Source organism: Callithrix jacchus, chromosome 5, assembly GCF_049354715.1.
Source record: "Callithrix jacchus isolate 240 chromosome 5, calJac240_pri, whole genome shotgun sequence".
NCBI lineage: Eukaryota > Metazoa > Chordata > Mammalia > Primates > Cebidae > Callithrix > Callithrix jacchus.
The window spans coordinates 153,369,857-153,390,306 of record NC_133506.1 but is presented as its reverse complement, the minus strand read 5'-3'; the positions used below and the strand labels follow the sequence as shown (position 1 = coordinate 153,390,306).

General features: G+C 40.4%; 1 non-coding gene across 1 annotated transcript; it reads left to right on the top strand.

Moving 5' to 3' along the window:
- Positions 1-8,454: 8,454 nt before the first annotated feature.
- LOC118154187 (U6 spliceosomal RNA) lies at positions 8,455-8,561 on the top strand. Its single transcript, XR_004744080.3, has one exon. It is a non-coding gene; the product is annotated as a U6 spliceosomal RNA (small nuclear RNA).
- Positions 8,562-20,450: the final 11,889 nt, after the last annotated feature.

Here is a 20,450-nt window from a genome sequence, read left to right as displayed (position 1 = left end):
GAAAATGGCAAAATTGCAAGATGGAAAACATCTGGGTCCTTGTTCTGTGGCTGCTCAACAGAGTGTAGGAATGAAACCTTCTCTCTAAGATTGAATCAGATGTCAAGACTGATAATCACACACACACAGACACACACACACACACACACACACACACACACAGTGAAAAGGTTTAGTATTCATACGTTGAGGCTTTTTGCTGAGAGCAGGACAGGACCCAAGCAGGTTCAAAATGGCTTGAGGAAAAGGCAGAGTGAGCGGCTTTGGTTTTCATTGTGATGAGGACATGGGGTGAGGTTTCTCAAGCTGGCCAGAGCTTGTGTGGATTGAACTTCCTGCAGATTTCAAAGGAGGGAGCACAGAGGCTTCCTCATTGGCTTGCAAAAGTGTATGGCAACAGGGAAAGAGCGAGGGGTGAGGTCAGCAGTCAGTCCCACATCTGAAATAAAGTCAGAACCTATTACATCCTCAAATCTATTAGGCCTCATGCTGGCTGTGGACCACCTGCTCAGGTATTTATATGACAGAAATGAACTCCAGACTTATTTAAGCCATGCCATTTGGGATTTTCTTTTTGACAGCAATCTAAGCTCTACCCTGCCTAATGCAGCAAGTAATGCTGTGGAAACCGTGAGAGGTAAAGTCCTCAGAATACATGAAACAGAGATGAAATACATGGCTGAGGAGGAGAGAGACAAAAAAGGAGAAGGCTATACATAGCTGCTATTCTCCTCAAAAAGAAAGAAAGAAGGTATTTTAGAAAAATGTGCAGGTCTGACAATAGGAATGAGAGAGAATGCTGAGCCCCCTCCTGCTGGCCTAACTCCTATCTGAGCTGTGGACCACATGGGTAAGGAAGAGGGAGCAGCCCCTGCTCAGGGAGATTGCAAGAAAGATGGGGCTTCAGAGAAAATGGTAGATTTCACTTAAGCAGAATAGTTGAAGGGAGAATTATGGGAAGATGTGTGAGTCGAAATGGTGGGTTTACAACAGAATAGAAAGACTTGTTGCAAAAGGCTGAACCAGGGAGGAAACATCAAGTTGGAAAATGAGGTTACAAGAGTGGATAAACAATTGAAGGCAGTGCATTTTATAGCTGCTGAGAGAAGGGAGCCGGTGGGCTCGGGACTAAATACGAATCACTGATGGAGACTGTGGTGTTAAATAACAATGGAGATTAATCTGTACGTGGTGGGAAAGTCATGGGCCATCTTTGATGAGAGGTCTGATCAAAATTGCATTTCAGAAAATCCATCCTAAGAGCAGAGGTGGGTAGAGGAGTCAGGAGGCAAGACGACGGAGTTTTCCTAGCCTGACGTGTTACATTTTCATAAGACCTATAAATTCAGTGGTGGGAAACGAATCTTTTCTTCCTCTGAGTTTTCAAAGCACTTGTTTCTACACTTAACCAACTCGTCTAAACACTTTTTCTGTTTTCTTGTTTGTTTTCCTCTTTCTGAGCATTGTGATCTTTCCATCATTATATCCCCAGGGTGCAGTCTAGGGATTTGAAGGCATTCAGCGAACTTTGTTCAATGAAGAAATGAATATGAAGCTGTCAGAATATTTAAGACATATGGTGCATAGGCCTCCCATCAAAGGAGTGACAGCAAGAATGGAGGGAAAGATGGATATCAGAGATATTTACAAAAAAATAATCATCAGGAAATGGTGGCTGGATGAAGAAGTGAGAAGACTCAGCAACAATTACAGTATCCAGGCAGAAAGGTCTGATGGCACATTGGTACAACTGAGGACACTAGGAAATGTAGAATGTGTAGGTAGATTCCCCAATCAGGAACCTCCCGCTCCCGCCTTTTTTTTTTTAAACGGAGTTTTGCTCTGCCACCCAGGCTGGCATGCAATGGTGCAATCTCAGCTCATTGCAACTGCTGCCTCCTGGGTTGAAGTGATTCTTCTGCCTCAGCCTCTCAAGTAGCTGGGATTACAGGCACGTGCCACCACGCCTGGCCAATTTTCGTATTTTAGTAGAAATGCAGTTTCACCATGTTGGCCAGGCTCGTCTCGAACTCCTGACCTCAGGTGATCCACCACCTCGGCCTCCTAAAGTGCTGGGATTACAGGCGTGAGCCACCACGTCTGACCTTTCCCACCCCCTCTTATTTCACCAGCTGATAGTTCTTGGTGCCCAGGGGTGGAGTGGAAGATAGGTGCAGTGGATGGGACGGGGAGAGCAAGGTATGATTGTCCTATTCTACAATATAAGAAGAATAATAATGCAAATCCAAAGGTAGCCAGTCAACCACATGCTGATACAGATAAATAATTAAAACTACACTAAGCTATTGATGCTCTGGCAAGACTTTTAAGGATGCTTCTAATTCCAAAGGCCTGTGATCTTTGACATAAAGCCTGTACGATATGCAAGAATTATATTTTCTCAGTATCAATCATCGCATTTAGAAGACCTTCAGAAAGCTTATGTGCAGAGTATCCTATATATAAGTGAATGAGAATTTTGTGAGTAAACTCTTAAGGGAATTAAGACAATACAATCAATTGTTCAAATCTCAAATAAAGCAGAGACAAAGGCAAAGATTATAACTATGGATGAGGTGAACTGAACATCAAAACATTCCAAGGAAACATAGAATTGATAAGATTTATTCAACGACCAATACCAGTATAATAAATATGCTGGCAATAGTAAAACTGATAATAAAGAGGAAAATATATTAAAATTGTATTCCAAGAAGACAAAAATATAAATACAGGAGATATTTTTTGCTAAAGTTATTTTGTTCTTTCAATTACTTTGAAGATCCGGTAAGCAGTTACGAATTGGATAAAATTAGCAAGGGTTACAACAGTGTTAGGCATGAACTAGTGATAATGCTGAGGCCATTTCAACTAGAGGTAGATGAATTTAGTTTTGCTCAGGGCCTGAGATCTATCTACACTATACAGTGACTCAACGGAAAGATGACTAGTCCCATCAGGCACTGACCTCAGTGAGCCATTTCTAAACAGAGGAAGCTCTAATTTCCCCATTTTGCCCAAAAATGCTGCATCCTGGGATGTCAAGCCCAGGTATTTCCAGTGTTCTCACTCCAGCTGTCTACTCAACCACAGCCTGAGCCACCTTTTGCTACCCAAAAACCTCCTCAACCAAGGAATACAGGGATCTAGGACCTTATCCTTTGCATTAGGTTTGGTGTCTAAGGAATGTTGAGACTGCTTAAGAGTAGGAATTTCACTCTTGCAATGGAGTTAAATGTGAAGGTCTGAGAAAGAATGATGCTATCTGCAGGGTGTTTGTTTGTTTGTTTTTTGAGATGGAGTCTCACTCTGTAGCCCAGGCTGGAATGCAGTGACGTGATCTTGGCTCTCTGCAACCTCTGCCTCCAGGATTCCAATTCAAGCAATTCTCTCCTACCCTAGCCTCCCAAGTAGCTGGGATTATAGGCACGGACCACCATGCCCAGGTAATTTTTAAATTTTTTTAGTAGAGATGGAGTTTCACCATGTTGGCCAGTCTGGTCTTGAACTCCTGACCTCATGATCTGCCCACCTCGGCCTCCCAAAGTGCTAGAATTACAGGTGTGAGCCACTGCGCCTGGCCTCTGCAGGCTTTTATGTTGTCCCACGGCTTGGTTCCAGACACCAACTCTTTATCTTTCAATCATCCTCGTGTGACGAATGTCTACCAGATGCGTGACTCTATCTTTATATTAAACCTAAATCTTCTTTAGGTTAACTCGTAGAGAATGGACAGAAATGACATGGGAAGAATAATAACATGGGACAGAAATGACAAGTGAGCATGCATAGAACCCAAAAGACCTGAACATGAAGGCCTTTTTGGAAATAAATCCCTCTTTTTCATTGTGTTGCTATAAACAGTTTCAAGCTTGCTTTCCAACCACTGTGTCACATAAATGCCAACTTATTTTCGTGTGCTTTCTGAAAGAGATAACAGAAACAGCAGAACGACAAATATGATTGTAAAAATGACTTTGAAATAATTAAATGTGTATCCATTTATTTTCCCTGTACCAATTAATGTAAATATGTAGAAAGAAAATTGTGTCATTGTTTATACATCACTTCTGGTAAGAATAGTGAGTCAAAAGTAATTGAGCCTCATTTCAATCATTTACTAGACCATACAGGAATTCATGGGCCTTACCAGCCACAGTTTGTCTATTCTAGTCAGGTTTGCTTCTGAAATTCTGGTTCCCTAAGGAGAGAAGGCCTGCTTAAGGCTGAGCTACTGCTCCCAGAGGGAGCAGCCAAAATGGAAAACTTCACATCAGCAGTCCAAATAGCAATTCAACCTCCCGTGAAGAATAATATTTTGATTTAACTGATTCGATCAAAGCAATAATCCCAAAATTCTTCATGCATTTCTAGGGCTTTTCAATAAAATAGAGGTTATAGTTAGGACATGAATTCAACTATGGAGGAGGAGAAACGACTATTAATTTTGCCTGCCAAAAAAAATCAATAACTAATATTTTAACCTTTGTCTTTCTTTCTCACTCACTCTTTGGCTTAAGAAATGAAGTCTGTGTATATTCTTTTCTCTGATTTATGGGTTGGTTTGAGACATTAGGAAAGTAGGTCAATAGCCCCCTTAGAAAATCTTGGTGGGAAAATTTTGTGATCCAGGAGTCGATCAGAACTCACACCTTCAGCAAGGACTTCTCTTGATTATCTCCAAATCCTATTTTCTGGTGACTGTTACCTACAATTACAAGGAAACTCATTGTAATTGGAAAATAAGTTCTCAAATTTCAAGACATTTACAGTATTCTGTTGGGACATCAGCTTCTCCAACAGAATGTATTTGCTGATGTATATTAAGAAGAGCTCAAGGCTCTATTGAAATGGAAGAGTTCCCGGACCCCCCCTTTCTGGATGTTCCCTAACCCCCCTTTCAGGATGGCTTGTCTGTTCAGCTACTGCTGCTGCTCAAATCCCTTACGGGAAGGGGAGCACACAGATGGGCAGGTGTGGGAACCAGGGCAAGCACTTTTGGCTCCTGCCCCACAGTAGCATCTAGGGGTGAGTGCCTGTGACTCCCAAAGCCCCAGGGCATGCTACAGTGCTTTTATCTCTGCCATCTATAGACAGCTTAAGTGTTAGCTCAGTGCCCTCTTGATACCTGGGTTCTTGTCTGGCATCTGGCATCCAGGAAGAATCAGGTCACACACGGAATTGAAAGATAGTGAATACAGAGGTTTTACTGAGTGATGGAGGTGGCTTTCAGTGGGATGGATGGGAAGCTGGAAATGGGACAGAGAGGGAAGATGACCTTCCCCTGGAGTTCAGCCATCCAGCAGCCGGTTTCCTCTCCAACCACCCCCAGCTGAACTCCTCTTGACATTTAGACTCTCCTTCTCCTCTCTCCATCTGTGTCTTGCTGTTCTGCTTCTCTTCTGCTCTTCTGTTCATCTAGTGATGGAGCCTGGAGTTTGGGGTTTATATGGGTACAGGATAGGGGGTGTGGTAGGCCGAAAGGCAACTTTTGGGTGTGAAAACAGAAATACTTGTTCCCATTTAGGGTCACAGGTTTCCAAGCCTGAGGGTGGGGTCGTTGTCAGGGAACCACCCTCTTCTATCCAGTATTTCCCTGTATCCCATTCGTATCACTATGTTTGTCATTTCTGATGACAGACAATAGGAAAGAACAACAGGAAAAGGCATGGATGGATCCAGAGAATACTTCCCACTGAGACTAGCAACCCTAGAACTGGGGATTGGAGAGTAGCAGCATCACACCCCCATTACCTTCACCTTGACATATTGCAGCAATGTCAACAGTAAGACCCTCCATTTATTTCTTTTCTCTAAAAGTCTTACAAGTGGTAATAAAATTGTTTTTATTTCAGTTAAGATTGGTCAAGTTTTTATTACATTTAGAAAAAGTGCCATCCAGCTGTTTGGGGACCAAAAACATATCAATGGTAATGACAGGCAAAATCAGATGGAGCCAGCTTAGGAGATTAGACCTTCGTATCCAATTCTTGGATGGATGCCAGTTCTATTTTTGTTCTAGAATCTCAATGTCAGAATGTTTTCTGCATCTTAATTTGTTTCTCGTTTAGGCTAAGGTCATAGAAAGCTCCTTCATTTCTATTTCTTCAAGCCAAGCTTCTTCTAAATGAAAAACTTTCCTCCCCCTCTTGCATATGTCTAGGGAGCTCATATGCTTGAGTTTTTGTTTGATCTTCAGTTTTCCTAACCCCACAGTCAGTATTTCTCTTTTAGAGCAGACAGACATGTGCCTCATATTTGCTTAAGAATAATTTGACCCAGCAATCCCATTACTGGTTATATATCCAAAGGATTATAAATTGGTCTACTATAAGGACACATGCATATGAATGTTCATTGCAGCACAGTTTACAATAACAAAGACCTGGAACCAATCCAAATGCTCATCGATGATAGACTGGACAGGGGCAATGTGGCACATATACACCATGGAATATTATGCAGCCATCAAAAATGATGAGTTCGTGTTCTTTGTAGAGACATGGATGAACCTGGAAGCCATCATTCTCGGCAAACTGACACAAGAACAGAAAATCCAACACCACATGTTCTCACTCATAGCGGCTGTTGAACAATGAGAACACATGGACACAGAGAGGGGAGCATCACACACTGGGGTCTGTCAGGGGGAAATAGGGGAGGGACAGCGGGGGGGTGGGGAGTTGGGGAGAGATAGCATGGGGAGAAATGCCAGATATAGGTGATGGGGAGGAAGACAGCAAATCACACTGCCATGTTTGTACCTATGTGACAATCTTGCATGTTCTTCACATGTGCCCCCAAACCTAAAATGCAATAAAAAATAAAATAAAATAAAAAAGAATAATGTGGCTCAAGCTGGATGGAAAATGAGTTTGATGAACTGACAGAAGGAGGCTTCAGAAGGTGGGTAATAACAAACTCCTCTGAGCTAAAGGAACGTGTTTTAACCCAGTGCAAAGAAACTAAGAACCTTGAAAAAAGGGAGCTTGGAGAGGATCCAAGATGGCTGATCACTAACAGCTTAGGATTGTAGCTCCCAGTGAAAGCTCAGAGAACAAGAGGACACCACACTTTCAGACAAATTTTCGTCACTCATGGACCAGCAGATTTCTAGTGGAGGAGCCCCACGGGTCGTCAGCGCGACTCCTGTGGCTGGTGCAGCGGTTTTGCCGGTGCCTTGGCCTGGCAGCTCTTCATGCAGAGTAAACGGGACTGGTTCACTTACTGACCAGTGTTTGGAGCTCCGGGAAGGCAGAGCCACTTGTTGCAGACTCAAGAAGGAAGCCAGACCAGAGATTCCCGGGCAGAAGAGCACCATCAGTCTTATCGCTGCTATTTTGGCCGGCGCAGTGGGTTGCTTGAATCCCAGCACTGGGAATCAATAAATTGGACGTCAACTCAGAAACCTAATTAGAAAGGCAGTAATTGTAAAGATGACAGATGGATAAATTTATAATAAAGGGAAAAAACCAGCCTAAGAAGGCCAAGCATACCCAAAATCAGAACCCCTCTCCCTCTACAGGGGATTGCAGTTCCTCATCAACAATGGAACAAGCCCTGATGGAAAAGGACTGTGTTCCATTATCTGAAGTAGGCTTCAGAAGGTGGATGATAAGAAACTTCTGGGAATTAAAAGAACTTGTTCTAGCCCAATGTAAAGAAACAAAGAACTTTGAAAAAAGGTTTGACGAAACGCTGAAAAGAATAGACAATATAGAGAGGAATATAAATGAACTAAAGGAGTTGAAAAATACAACACAAGAACTTAGTGAAATGTGCACAAGTTTAAATAGCAGAATGGATCAAGCCGAAGAAAGGATATCAGAGGTCGAAGACCAACTTAATGAAATAAAACGACAAGACAAGAACAGAGAAAAAAGCATGAAAAGGAATGAGCAAAGTCTCCAAGAAATATGGGACTATGTGAAAAGACCCAATCTACGTTTGATTGGTGTACCTGAATGTGATGGAGAGAATGAATCCAAGCTGGAAAATACTTTTCAGGATATTATCCAGGAAAATTTTCCCAATCTAGCAAAGCAGGACACTATTCAACTCCAGGTAATACAGAGAACACCACAAAGATATTCCTCAAGAAGAGCAACCCCAAGGCGCATAATCGTTAGATTCACCAGGATCGAAACGAACGAGAAAATACTAAGGGTAGCCAGAGAGAAAGGTCAGGTTACCCACAAAGGCAAGCCTATTAGACGTACAGCAGATCTCTCAGCGGAAACTCTACAAGCCAGAAAAGAGTGGGGGCCAATATTCAACATACTTAAAGAACAGAACTTTCAGCCTAGAATCTCATATCCTGCCAAACTAAGCTTCACAACTGAAGGAAAAATAAAATCCTTTATGAACAAGCGAGTACTCAGAGATTTTTATTACCACCAGGCCTGCTTTACAAGAACTTCTGAAAGAAGCATTATACATAGAAAGGAACAACCAGTGCTCGCTTCGGCAGCACATATACTAAAATTGGAACGATACAGAGAAGATTAGCATGGCCCCTGCGCAAGGATGACACACAAATTCGTGAAGCGTTCTATATTTTTAAAAGAAATAAAGGGTATTCAAATAGGAAAGGTGGAAGCCAAATTGTCTCTATTTGCAGACGACATGATAGTATACCTAGAAGACCCCATTGCCTCAGCCCAAAAACTCCTGAAACTGATAAGCAACTTCAGCAAAGTCTCAGGATATAAAATCAATGTGCAAAAATCACAAGCATTCGTCTACACCAATAACAGACTTAAAGAAAGCCAAATCAAGAACGAACTGCCATTTGCAATTGCTACAAAAAGAATAAAATACCTTGGAATACAACTCACAAGGAACGTAAGGGACCTCTTCAAGGAGAACTACAAACCACTGCTCAATGAAATCAGAAAGGACACAAACAGATGGAGAAACATTCCATGTTCATGGTTAGGAAGAATTAATATCGTGAAAATGGCTATACTGCCCAAAGTAATTTACAGAATCAACGCTATCCCCATCAAGCTACCATTGACTTTCTTCACAGAACTGGAAGAAACCACCTTGAACTTCATATGGAACCAAAAGAGAGCCCGCATAGCCAAGTCAATTCTAAGCAAAAAGAACACAGCGGGGGGAATCACACTACCGGATTTCAAACTATACTACAAGGCTACAGTAATCAAAACAGCATGGTACTGGTACCAAAACAGAGATATAGACCAATGGAACAAAACAGAGGCACCGGAGGCAACACAACTTACATACAACTATACAGTCTTTGATAAACCTGACAAAAACAAGCAATGGGGAAAGGATTCCATGTTTAACAAATGGTGTTGGGAAAATTGGCTAGCCATGTGCAGAAAGCAGAAACTGGACCCCTTCCTGACACCTTACACTAAAATTAACTCCAGATGGATTAAAGACTTAAACATAAGACCTGGCACGATAAAAACCCTAGAAGGAAATCTAGGCAAAACTATCCAGGACATAGGAGTAGGCAAGGACTTCATGAACAAAACACCAAAAGCATTGGCAACAAAAGCCAAAATAGACAAATGGGACCTAATCAAACTCCACAGCTTCTGCACAGCAAAAGAAACAGTCACTAGAGTGGATCGGCAACCAACAGAGTGGGAAAAAATTTTCGCAGTCTACCCATCTGACAAAGGGCTGATATCCAGAATTTACAAAGAACTCAAACAGATTTACAGGAAAAAAACAAACAAGCCCATTCAAAAGTGGGCAAAGGATATGAACAGACACTTTACGAAAGAAGACATATATGAGGCCAACAATCATATGAAAAAATGCTCATCGTCACTGGTCATCAGAGAGATGCAAATCAAAACCACATTGAGATACCATCTCACTCCAGTTAGAATGGCGATCATTAAAAAATCTGGAGACAACAGATGCTGGAGAGGATGTGGAGAAAAAGGAACACTTCTACACTGTTGGTGGGAGTGTAAATTAGTTCAACCATTGTGGAAGACAGTGTGGCGATTCCTCAAGGCCTTAGAAATAGAAATTCCATTTGACCCAGCAATCCCATTACTGGGTATATATCCAAAAGACTATAAATCGTTCTACTATAAGGACACATGTACACGAATGTTCATTGCAGCACTGTTTACAATAGCAAAGACCTGGAATCAACCCAAATGCCCATTGATAATAGACTGGATTGGAAAAATGTGGCACATATACACCATGGAATATTATGCAGCAATCAGAAATGATGAGTTCATGTCATTTGTAGGGACATGGATGAATCTGGAGAACGTCATCCTCAGCAAACTGACACAAGAACAGAAAATGAAACACCGCATATTCTCACTCATAAGTGGGTGATGAAAAATGAGAACACATGGACACAGAAAGGGGAGTACTAAACACTGGGGTCTATTGGGGGGAAAAGGGGAGGGCCCGTGGGAGGGGGAGGTGGGGAGGGATATCCTGGGGAGAAATGCCAAATGTGGGTGAAGGGGAGAAGAAAAGCAAAGCACACTGCCATGTGTGTACCTACGCAACTGTCTTGCATGCTCTGCTCATGTACCCCAAAACCTAAAATGCAATAAAAAATTAAAAAAAAAAAAAGAAAGGAACAACCAGTATGAGCCTTTCTAAAAATAGACAAAAAAGTAAAGAGCATCAACATAAAGAAGAATTTACATCAACGAATGGATAAAATAGCCAGTTAATATCAAATGGCAGTAACCCTAAATTTAAATCGACTAAATCCCCCAATCAAAAGATACAGCCAAAACCTAATGGTATATCCAAAGATACACAAAGACTCAAAACAAAGGGTTGGAGAAAAATTTACCAACCAAATGGAAAGCAAAAATAAATAAATAAACAAAAAGCAGGAGTTGCAATTCTCACATTTTATAAAATAGATTTCAAAGCAACAAAGATACAGTGGTAAAAGGATCAATGCAACAATAAGAGATCTTAATACCCAGATACATAAGACCCATAATGAGATTTAGACTCAACGAGACAGAAAATTAATAAGGATATCCAGGACTTCAACCCAGATCCAGAACAAGTAAACTCAATAAATATTTATAGAGTTCTCCATTTTAAAGACACAAAATATTGATCGGCCATTATTAATACCCATTTTTAGAATGAAGCAATATTCCTGTTCTCTCTCCCTCTTTTTCTTCCTCTTTCTTCCTCTCCTTCTCTCCCTTTTTTACTTTTCAGCATATTAGTTCCTCACCTCTACTCAATACATTCCTCTGAACACCTGATTCCTTGTGATTCTCCCATCCCAATAAAAAAAAAAGAACCTTGAAAAAAGGTTAGACGAAATGCTAACTAGAATAACCAGCTTAGAGAAGAACATAAACGATGTTGATGGAGCTGAAACAATGTTGATGGAGCTGAAAAACACAGCATGAGAACTTAGCAAAGCATATACAAGTTTCAATAGCTGAATCAATCAAGCAGAAGAAAGGAAAACAGAGATCGAAGATCAACTCAATGAAATAAAATGAGAAGGAAAGATTAGAGAAGAAAGAGTGAAAATAAATGAACAAAGCCTCAGGGAAATATGGGATTGTGTGAAAAGGCCTAATCTATGTTTGATCAGTGTACCTGAATGTGATGGGGAAAATGAATCCAAGCTGGAAAACACTCAAGGATATTATCCAGGAGAACTTCCCCAACCTAGCAAGGCAGTCCAACATTCAAATTCAGCAATACAGAGAACACCACAAAGATATTCCTCAAGAAGAGCAACCCCAAGACACATAATCATAAGATTCACCAGGGTTGAAATGAAGGCAAAAATGCTAAGGGAAGCCAGAGAGAAAGGCTGGGTCACCCACATAGGGAAGCCCATCAGACTCACAGAAGATCTCTCAGCAGAAACCCTGCAAGCCAAAAGAGACTGGGGCCTGATATGAAAAATCCTTAAAGAAAAGAACTTTCAACCCAGAATTTCATATCCAGCCAAACGAAGCTTCATAAGTGAAGAAGAAATAAAATCCCTTACGGACAAGCAAGTGCTGAGAGATTTCGTCACCACCAGGCCTGCCTTACAAGAGGTTCTGAAGGAAGCACTGAACATGGAAAGGAAAAACCAGTACCAGTCACTGAAGAAATGTACCAAACAGTAAAGATGGTTGAGACAACGAAGAAACTGCATCAACTAATGGGCAAAACAACCAGCTAGTATAAAAATGGAAGGGTCAGATTCACACATAACAATATTAACCTTAAATGTAAACAGGCTAACCTCCCCAATCAAGACACAGACTGGCAAATTGGATAGAAAATAAAGACCCATCAGTGTGCTGTATTCAGGAGACCTTCTCACATGCAAAGACATAAAGAGACTCAAAATTAAGAGATGGAGGAAGATTTACCAAGCAAATGGAGAGCAAATAAAAAGGAGGGGTTGCAATCCTAGTCTCTGATAAAACAAACTTTAAACCAACAAAGATCAAAAGAGATAAAGAAGGGCATTACATAATGGTAAAGGGGTCAATGCACCAAGAAGAGGTAACTATCCTAAATATATATGCACCCAATGCAGGAGCACCCAGATACATAAAGCAACTTCTTAATGACCTAAAAAAGACTTACACTCCCACACAATAATAGTGGGAGACTTTAATACTCCACTGTAAGTATTAGACAAATCAATGAGACAAAAAATTAACATGGATATCCAGGACTTGAACACAGATCTGGACCAAGTGGACCAATAGTCATCTACAGAACTCTCCACCCCAAATCCACAGAATATGCATTCTTCTCAGCACCACATTGCACCTACTCTAAAATCGACCACATAATTGGAAGTAAATCACTCCTCAGCAAAGGCAAAAGACTGGAAATTATAACAACCGGTCTCTCAGGCCATGATGCAGTCAAATTAGAATGCAGGATTAAGAAACTCACTAAAAACCACACAACTACATGGAAACTGAACTGCTTGCTTCTGATTAATTACTGGATAAATAACGAAATGAAGGCAGAAATAAAGATGTTCTTCAAAACCAATGAGAACGAAGACACAATGTACCAGAATCTCTGGAACACATTTAAAGCAGTGTCTAGAGGGAAATTTATATCACGAAATGCCCATGTGAGAAGAGAGGAAAGATCTAAAATTGACACCTTATCATTGCAGTTAACAAAACTAGAGGAGCAAGATCAAACAAATTCAAAAGGTAGCAGAAGACAAGAAATAACTAAGATCAGAGCACAACTGAAGGAGACAGAGACACAAAATCCCTTCAAAAAAATCAGTGAATTCAGGAACGGGTTATTTGAAAAGATCAACAAAATAGACCACTAGCCAGACTAATAAAAGAGATAAGAATTGAATAGATGCAATAAAAAATGATAAAGGGGATATCACCACCGATTCCACAGAAATACAAACTACCGTCAGAGATTACTACAAACACCTCTATGCACATAAACCAGTAAATCTAGAAGAAATGGATCAATTCCTGGACACTTACACCCACCCAAGACTAAACCAGGAAGAAGCTGAATCCCTGAATAGACCAATTACAAGGTCTGAAGTTGAGGCAGCAATAGCCTATCAACCAAGAAAAGCCCAGGTCCAGATGGGTTCACAGCTGAATTCTACCAAACATACAAGGAGGAGCTGGTACCATTTTTTTCTAAAATTACTCCAAATATTATAAAAAGAGGGAATACACCCTAACTCATTTTATGAGACCAACATCATCCTGATATCAAAACCTGGCAGAGACACAACTAAAAAAGAAAATTTCAGGCCAATATCCAGGATGAACATCGATGCAAAAAATCTTCAATAAAATACTGGCAAATCAAATGCAGCAGCACATCAAAAAGCCTATCCATCATGATCAAGTAGGCTTCACCCCAGGGATGCAAGACTGGTTCAACATATGCAAATCTATAAACATAATCCATCACATACACAGAATCAAAGACAAAAGCCACATGATTATCTCAATAGATGCGGAGAATACCTTTGACAAAATTCAACAGCCCTTTAGGCTAAAAACTCTCAATAAATTAGGTATCCATGGAATGTATCTCAAAATAATAAAAACTATTTATGACAAACCCACAGGCCAATATCATACTGAATTGGCAAAAACTGGAAGCATTCCCTTTGAAAACTGGCACTAGACAAGTGTCCCCTCTCTCACCATTCCCATTCAACATAGTATTGAAAGTTCTGGCCAGAGCAATCAGGAAAGAAAAAGAAATAAAGGGTATTCATTTAGGAAAAGAGGAAGTCAAATTGTCTCTACTAGCAGATGACATGATTGTATATTTAGAAGGCCCCATCGTCTTGGCTCAAAATCTCCTTAAGATGATAAGCAACTTCAGCAAAGTCTCAGGATACAAAATCATTGTGCAAAAATCACAAGCATTCCTATACACCAATAACAGACAAATAGCCAAATCATGAGCAAACTCCCATTCACAATTGCTACAAAGAGAATAAAATACCTAGGAATACAACTAACAATGGATGTGAAGGACCTCTTCAAGGAGAACTACAAACCACTGCTCAAGGAAATAAGAGGGGACACAAACAGATGGAAAAACATTCCATGATGAGGGTTAGGAACAATGAATATTGTGAAAATGGCCACACTGCCCAAAGTAATTTATAGATTCAATGCTATCCTCATCAAGCAACCATTGACCTTCTTCACAGAACTGGAAAAAAACAACTTAAACTTCATATGGAACCAAAGAAGAGCCTGCATAGCCAGGACAACCCTAAGCAAAAAGAACAAAGCTGGAGGCATCAAGCTACCTGACTTCAAACTATACTGCAAGGCTACAGTAATCAAAGCAGCATGGTACTGGTGTCAAAACAAAGATATAGACCAATGGAACAGAACAGAGGACTTGGAAGTAATGCCACACATCTACAACCATCTGATCGTTGACAAGCCTGTCAAAAACAAGAATGGAGAAAGGATTCCCTGTTTAATAAACTGTTGGGAAAACTGGCTAGCCATGTGTAAAATGCTGAAACTGGACCCCTCCTTCCACCTTATACAAAAATTAGCTCAAGATGGATTAAAGATTTAAACATAAGACCTAACAGTATACAAACCCTAGAAGAAAACAGAGGCAAAACCATTCAGGACATTGGCATAGGCAAGAACTTCATAACTAAAACACTGAAAGTGATGTCAACAAAAGCCAATATAGACAAACGGGATCTAATTAAACTTAAGAGCTTCTGCACAGCAAAAGAAACAATCGTTAGAGTGAACCGGCAACCAACAGAATGGAAAAAATATTTTTCAAGCTACCCATCTGACAAAGGGCTAATAATCAGAATCCACAAAGAACTACAACAAATTTACAAGAAAAAAACAAACAACCCCTTCAAAAAGTGGGTGAAGGATATAAAAAGACACTTTTCAAAGGAAAACATTTATGCAGCCAACAAACATATGAATAAATGCTCATCATCACTGGTCATTAGAGAAATGCAAATGAAAACCACATTGAGATACACACCAGTTAGAATGGTGATCATTAAAAAATCTGAAGACAACAGATGCTGGAGAGGATGTGGAGAAATAGGAACACTTTTACACTGTTGGTGGGAGTGTAAATTAGTTCAACCATTGTGAAAGACAGTGTGGCAATTCCTCAAGGATCTACAAATAGAAATACCATTTGACCCAGCAATCCCATTACTGGGTATATACCCAAAGGATTATAAATTGTTCTGTTATAAAGACACATGCACACATATATTCATTGTGGCACTGTTTACAATATCAAAGACCCAGAACCAACCCAAATGCCTATCAATGATAGACTGGATAAAGAAAATGTGGCAAATATGCACCATGGAATACTATGCAACCTTAAAAAAGGATGAGTTAATATCCTTTGCAGGGACATGGATGAATCTGGAAACCATCATTCTCAGCGAACTGACACAAAAACAGAAAACCAAATACCTCATGTTCTCACTCACAGGTGGGTGTTGAACAATGAGAACACGTGGACACAGAGAGGAGAAGATCACATACTGGGATCTGTTGAGGGGTGAGGATAGTAGGAGGTGGGGAGATTGGGGAGGGATAACATTAGGAGAAATACCTAATGTAGACGACACGGGGTGGAGGCAGCAAATCATCTTGGCATGTGTATACCTATGTAACGACCCTGCAAGATCTGCGCATGTACCCCAGAACTTAAAGTATATAATTTAAAAAAGAATAAATTGTCTCCTATCTATATGCTCGAAGTACTAAAGTGATTTTCACTATATAGCACCACAAAGGAAGACATAGATACATGCATCTCTATGCATCTATATGCATAGACCATCTCTAGAAGGATACACAAGAAATGAATCAAAAGGGGTTTTTCTGGGGAGAGTAACTGAGAGGTTCAGGGTAACTGGTTAGGAGAAAGACTTGCTTTACACTGTCTTCTCTTTTGTGATGTTTGAATCTTTTTATAATGTATTATTCAAATTAAAAAATGAATTGAATTGTTTAATGAAAAAGCTAATATAAAGAGAAAATTGCATGGTATAGAACAGTATATTAAGCATGGTTTCATTTGGGTAAACAGAAGGATCTGGGCATATAAATGGAAAATTTCTAGAAAGATACATAAGAGTTAATATTGGTTAACTCTAAGGAATGGGGCATGGATTCTGGAATAGGTAAAAGACACTTCTTATCCATAATATTTTTTAATTACAGAGGAAAATGTAAATATAACATGTGAAATGGGGGTGAACTAAGAAAAAAGGAGGCATGCTGTCTAATTTAATGCTTCTTTTTTTTTTTTTTTTTTTCGAGATGGAATTTGACTTTTGTTGCCCAGGCTGGAGTGCAATGGCACGATCTTGGCTCACCTCCTGAATTTAAGTGATTCTCCTGCCTCAGCCTCCCAAGTAGCTGGGATTATAGGTATGCACCACCACACTCAGCTAATTTTGTATTTTTAGTAAAGATGGGGTTTCTCCATGTTGGTCAGGCTGGTCTGGAACTCCTGACCTCAGGTGATCTGCTGGCCTCGGACTCCCAAAGTGCTAGGATTACAGGCATGAGCCACCGCGCCCAGCCTAATCTCACAATTTCTAAAAGATCACGTGTCCTTGAACTAGGTGAGATACTATCATTTCAATTACCAAAGCTGCCCTTAAACACACACACATGTGAACATACACACAGTCATACACAAAGATCACTGACTTTACTGAAGATGATTTTACATTTTATCCGTAGAAATGAGTTATCCAAGCAGCAAGCTTAGTTTATCACAAAACTAAGTCATTTTTCTAACTCTTGTGTCATTACTGACATGTCAAACACAATCTGTCGCCATTGTCAAGATTGCATGAGAGAAACATAACTGTAGTTTCCAATCCCTGTACTGATAGTTTATGCAACATCTTTCTTTTTAAGACACCCTGAAGTTTGGTTAAAACAGAGACACATCTATCTTCGGGCCTGAATTCAGTGAGTTACCTGGAGAAATTAGGTTTAAAAGAAAAAGAAATATATCCCCACCACTCTGCTCTTTCCTCATGGGAACTTGAGGATAGGAATGACTTTGGGACAGTCCTCTGCTCTGCTGCCCTGTTCCTATATTCTTCACAGCAGAATCACCCATGTCCCCAAGAGCATGCAAGTCTTCAGTAAAGAATGAATTCAGGGATACCAATGTTTGTGTGAGTGTGTATGTGGGAGTTGGGGGGATTCTTCATATCACATTTACTTAGTGTTTTATAAAAAATAACAGTAAGATAGGTAATGTTTATTGTCATGTAGCTATGAGTGACTCACATCAGAATAATCAATTACGTCGTTAAAATGGAGATTTATGCTATACCACCCTGCCCTCAAAACATACTAAGTCACTGCCCCAGAGGGAGAGCCTCGTATGTGTGTTTGAAACAAATTACTTAGGCAATACTCACATGTATAATTATTTGAGATTCGTGGATCTGAGAAGCAAAGGCAATGATAAAATTATGACTGACATTGATTGCATGTTTTCTGTGTCTCAGCGATTGTTACCACCATCCGGCACACAACCCTCATCACTCACCAGGACCATTGCCTCAGTCTGTCACTGGGTGCCCCTTATATTACTTCTATTTCCTCACCACCATCCCCACACCAGTCAGACCCTGTTCAGAGACAAATACACTCTGTGACTCCACTTCTTCAGGTCTTCTAATGACTTCTCACCTCATTCAAAATAAATTAAGAATCTCATCCAAATATTTTCCCATGACCTTCAAGACCTTCATGAATCAGCCTCTCAACTTCTTGAACTTCTTTTACCCTCTGTCTCCCCTTTGCTTCTGCAGCAACTCTGGTTTCCATCCTGACCTTTGGACACATCGAGGACACTCTCACTTCCAATTCTTTGCACTTACTCTTCCATGAGTTATACATAACTCTTACTCTTCCAATTAATGTAATATTCATATAAGAGAGAAATAAGTATCTTCTCTACAGGGAGGCCCTCTGTAGCAAGCAGCCTCTAGGATTGTGTCTACAGAGTCCCACTTCTTGGTATTTGTAATTCCCTCTCCTGTAATAATTTGCTTTTATCCAATAGCAGATAGCAACATTGGGGGATGTCACATAAATGATTAGGTTAAAAAGATTGTTACTTCTGCCTCGGTGGCAGGGTGTCTCTCTTGCAAGCTTTGATGAGACAAACTGCCATGTTGGGGAGGCCCGACTGGCAAGAAGCAGAGTGCAGCCTCCAGCCAACAGTCAGTGCAGGCCTAAGGCCCTAAGTCTAACAGGATTCAAATCTAGTCAAGGACCACATGAGGGAGTTTGTAAGTGGATCTTTCCCCAGTCAGGTCTTCAGATAAGACCTCAGCCCTTGCCAACTCCTTGATTGTCACCTTATGAGATATCCTGAAGCTAAACATTGCCCAGATTTTTGATCCATAGGAACTCTGAGATAATTAATATGGATTGCTTTAACCTTATAATTTTGGAGGTAATTTTTTATTCAGCCATTGATAGCTGACACAGCCTTTTTACCTGCCATTTATAAAATACTGCCTTGCCATTCATCCTGTCTCCTGGTCCTGCCTTATGCTTTTTTTCTCCCTAGTCCATATCACCACCTGACATTATGTATGTGTATACATACACACACACACACACACACACACACACACGCACACAATATTTTGTCTTCATTTCCTGGACATTGACACCTTTTGTTTCTTGTTATATGTCCACGGCCTAGATGCAGTCTTGGCACATTGTAAATTCTCAATAAGTATTTACTAAATTAGTGAATTTGTCATTGAATTTTTCCAACCAATGCATTTACTATCTATTTTTTATGAGGAAACAGAGATGTAGAGATTTTAAGAAAGTGTCAGGCTACAACTAACAAGTGGAAGAGACAGGATTTGAATCCTGTCTGTTTGACTCTTTTTCCATTTATAACAATGTTTCTTAACTTGGGTTTTCTTAAAGTGGAGGTTTAAGTCTCTAAGGATTTCAGGCCAACTCTTAGTAGTTTAAATTTGTTTAATTAAAAAAATTGACTTGTGCTGATAACCTGAAAGTATAAATATATTCTGAGCCACATGGATGTCAATTATTTTATATAATCTTGCCACATCAGTGCAGAGCCTTGTGTATGTGATCAAGTGAGCTCCATTTCAGTCATGGTATCCTTCCTGACTCCCAAGCCTGTAAGCTGCAACCTCCAGCATCTGATGTGAGGGCAACAGCCTCACAGAGACGGTTTAACCAGCTCCACAGTTGCATTAGATCACACCCTAGCAACAAAGCCCTTGATAAAGTGGTTTTCTTCTTCTGATTGATTGAACAATGGATGACACACTAGCTCAGTATGTATCAAAATAGGGTTGTAAAATGGGCAAATAGAACCAGTAAAATTTAGTGATGACTTGCCTAGAATTTCAAACAAACAATACCTTATCAAAGCAGTTCATTGCTAAGCAGTCATCAACATCTTCTCCAGATCTATCTCTTAGCCTCTGCTCTTCCCAGCCCTTGACTCCCTTCCTCCTATGCTCTCTATCCTGGTTTCTTCTATCTCAAGGACCAGAGTGAGTCTGTGAACAGTGTCTTCCCTAAATAGGATGCATGAAGAACTACAAAAGAAGTCAAAGCAGGGAGCTGATGACTAGGCACCCACTGTCTGCAGCATGGAGGAAAACCACAAACCAGCCTTCCTCTGTGTTCTGACCCACCTGGAGTGCAGGCTAGCACTGTGGGTCCTGGACTTACCACCTCTCCAAGTCTTACAAACCTGTCTGAGCACCAGTAAAGCAAAAACAGTGTTACCGTGTATGGAATCACTCTCCAGAAGCCTTGCACCATCATTTCAGAGATGTATAGTCCATAGAAAACGTTTTGGCCTTAACACGAAAGAAAAGCCACACCTATGAATCAGGGTGTTACATCAGGCATGCTCTGGACGCTCCTTTA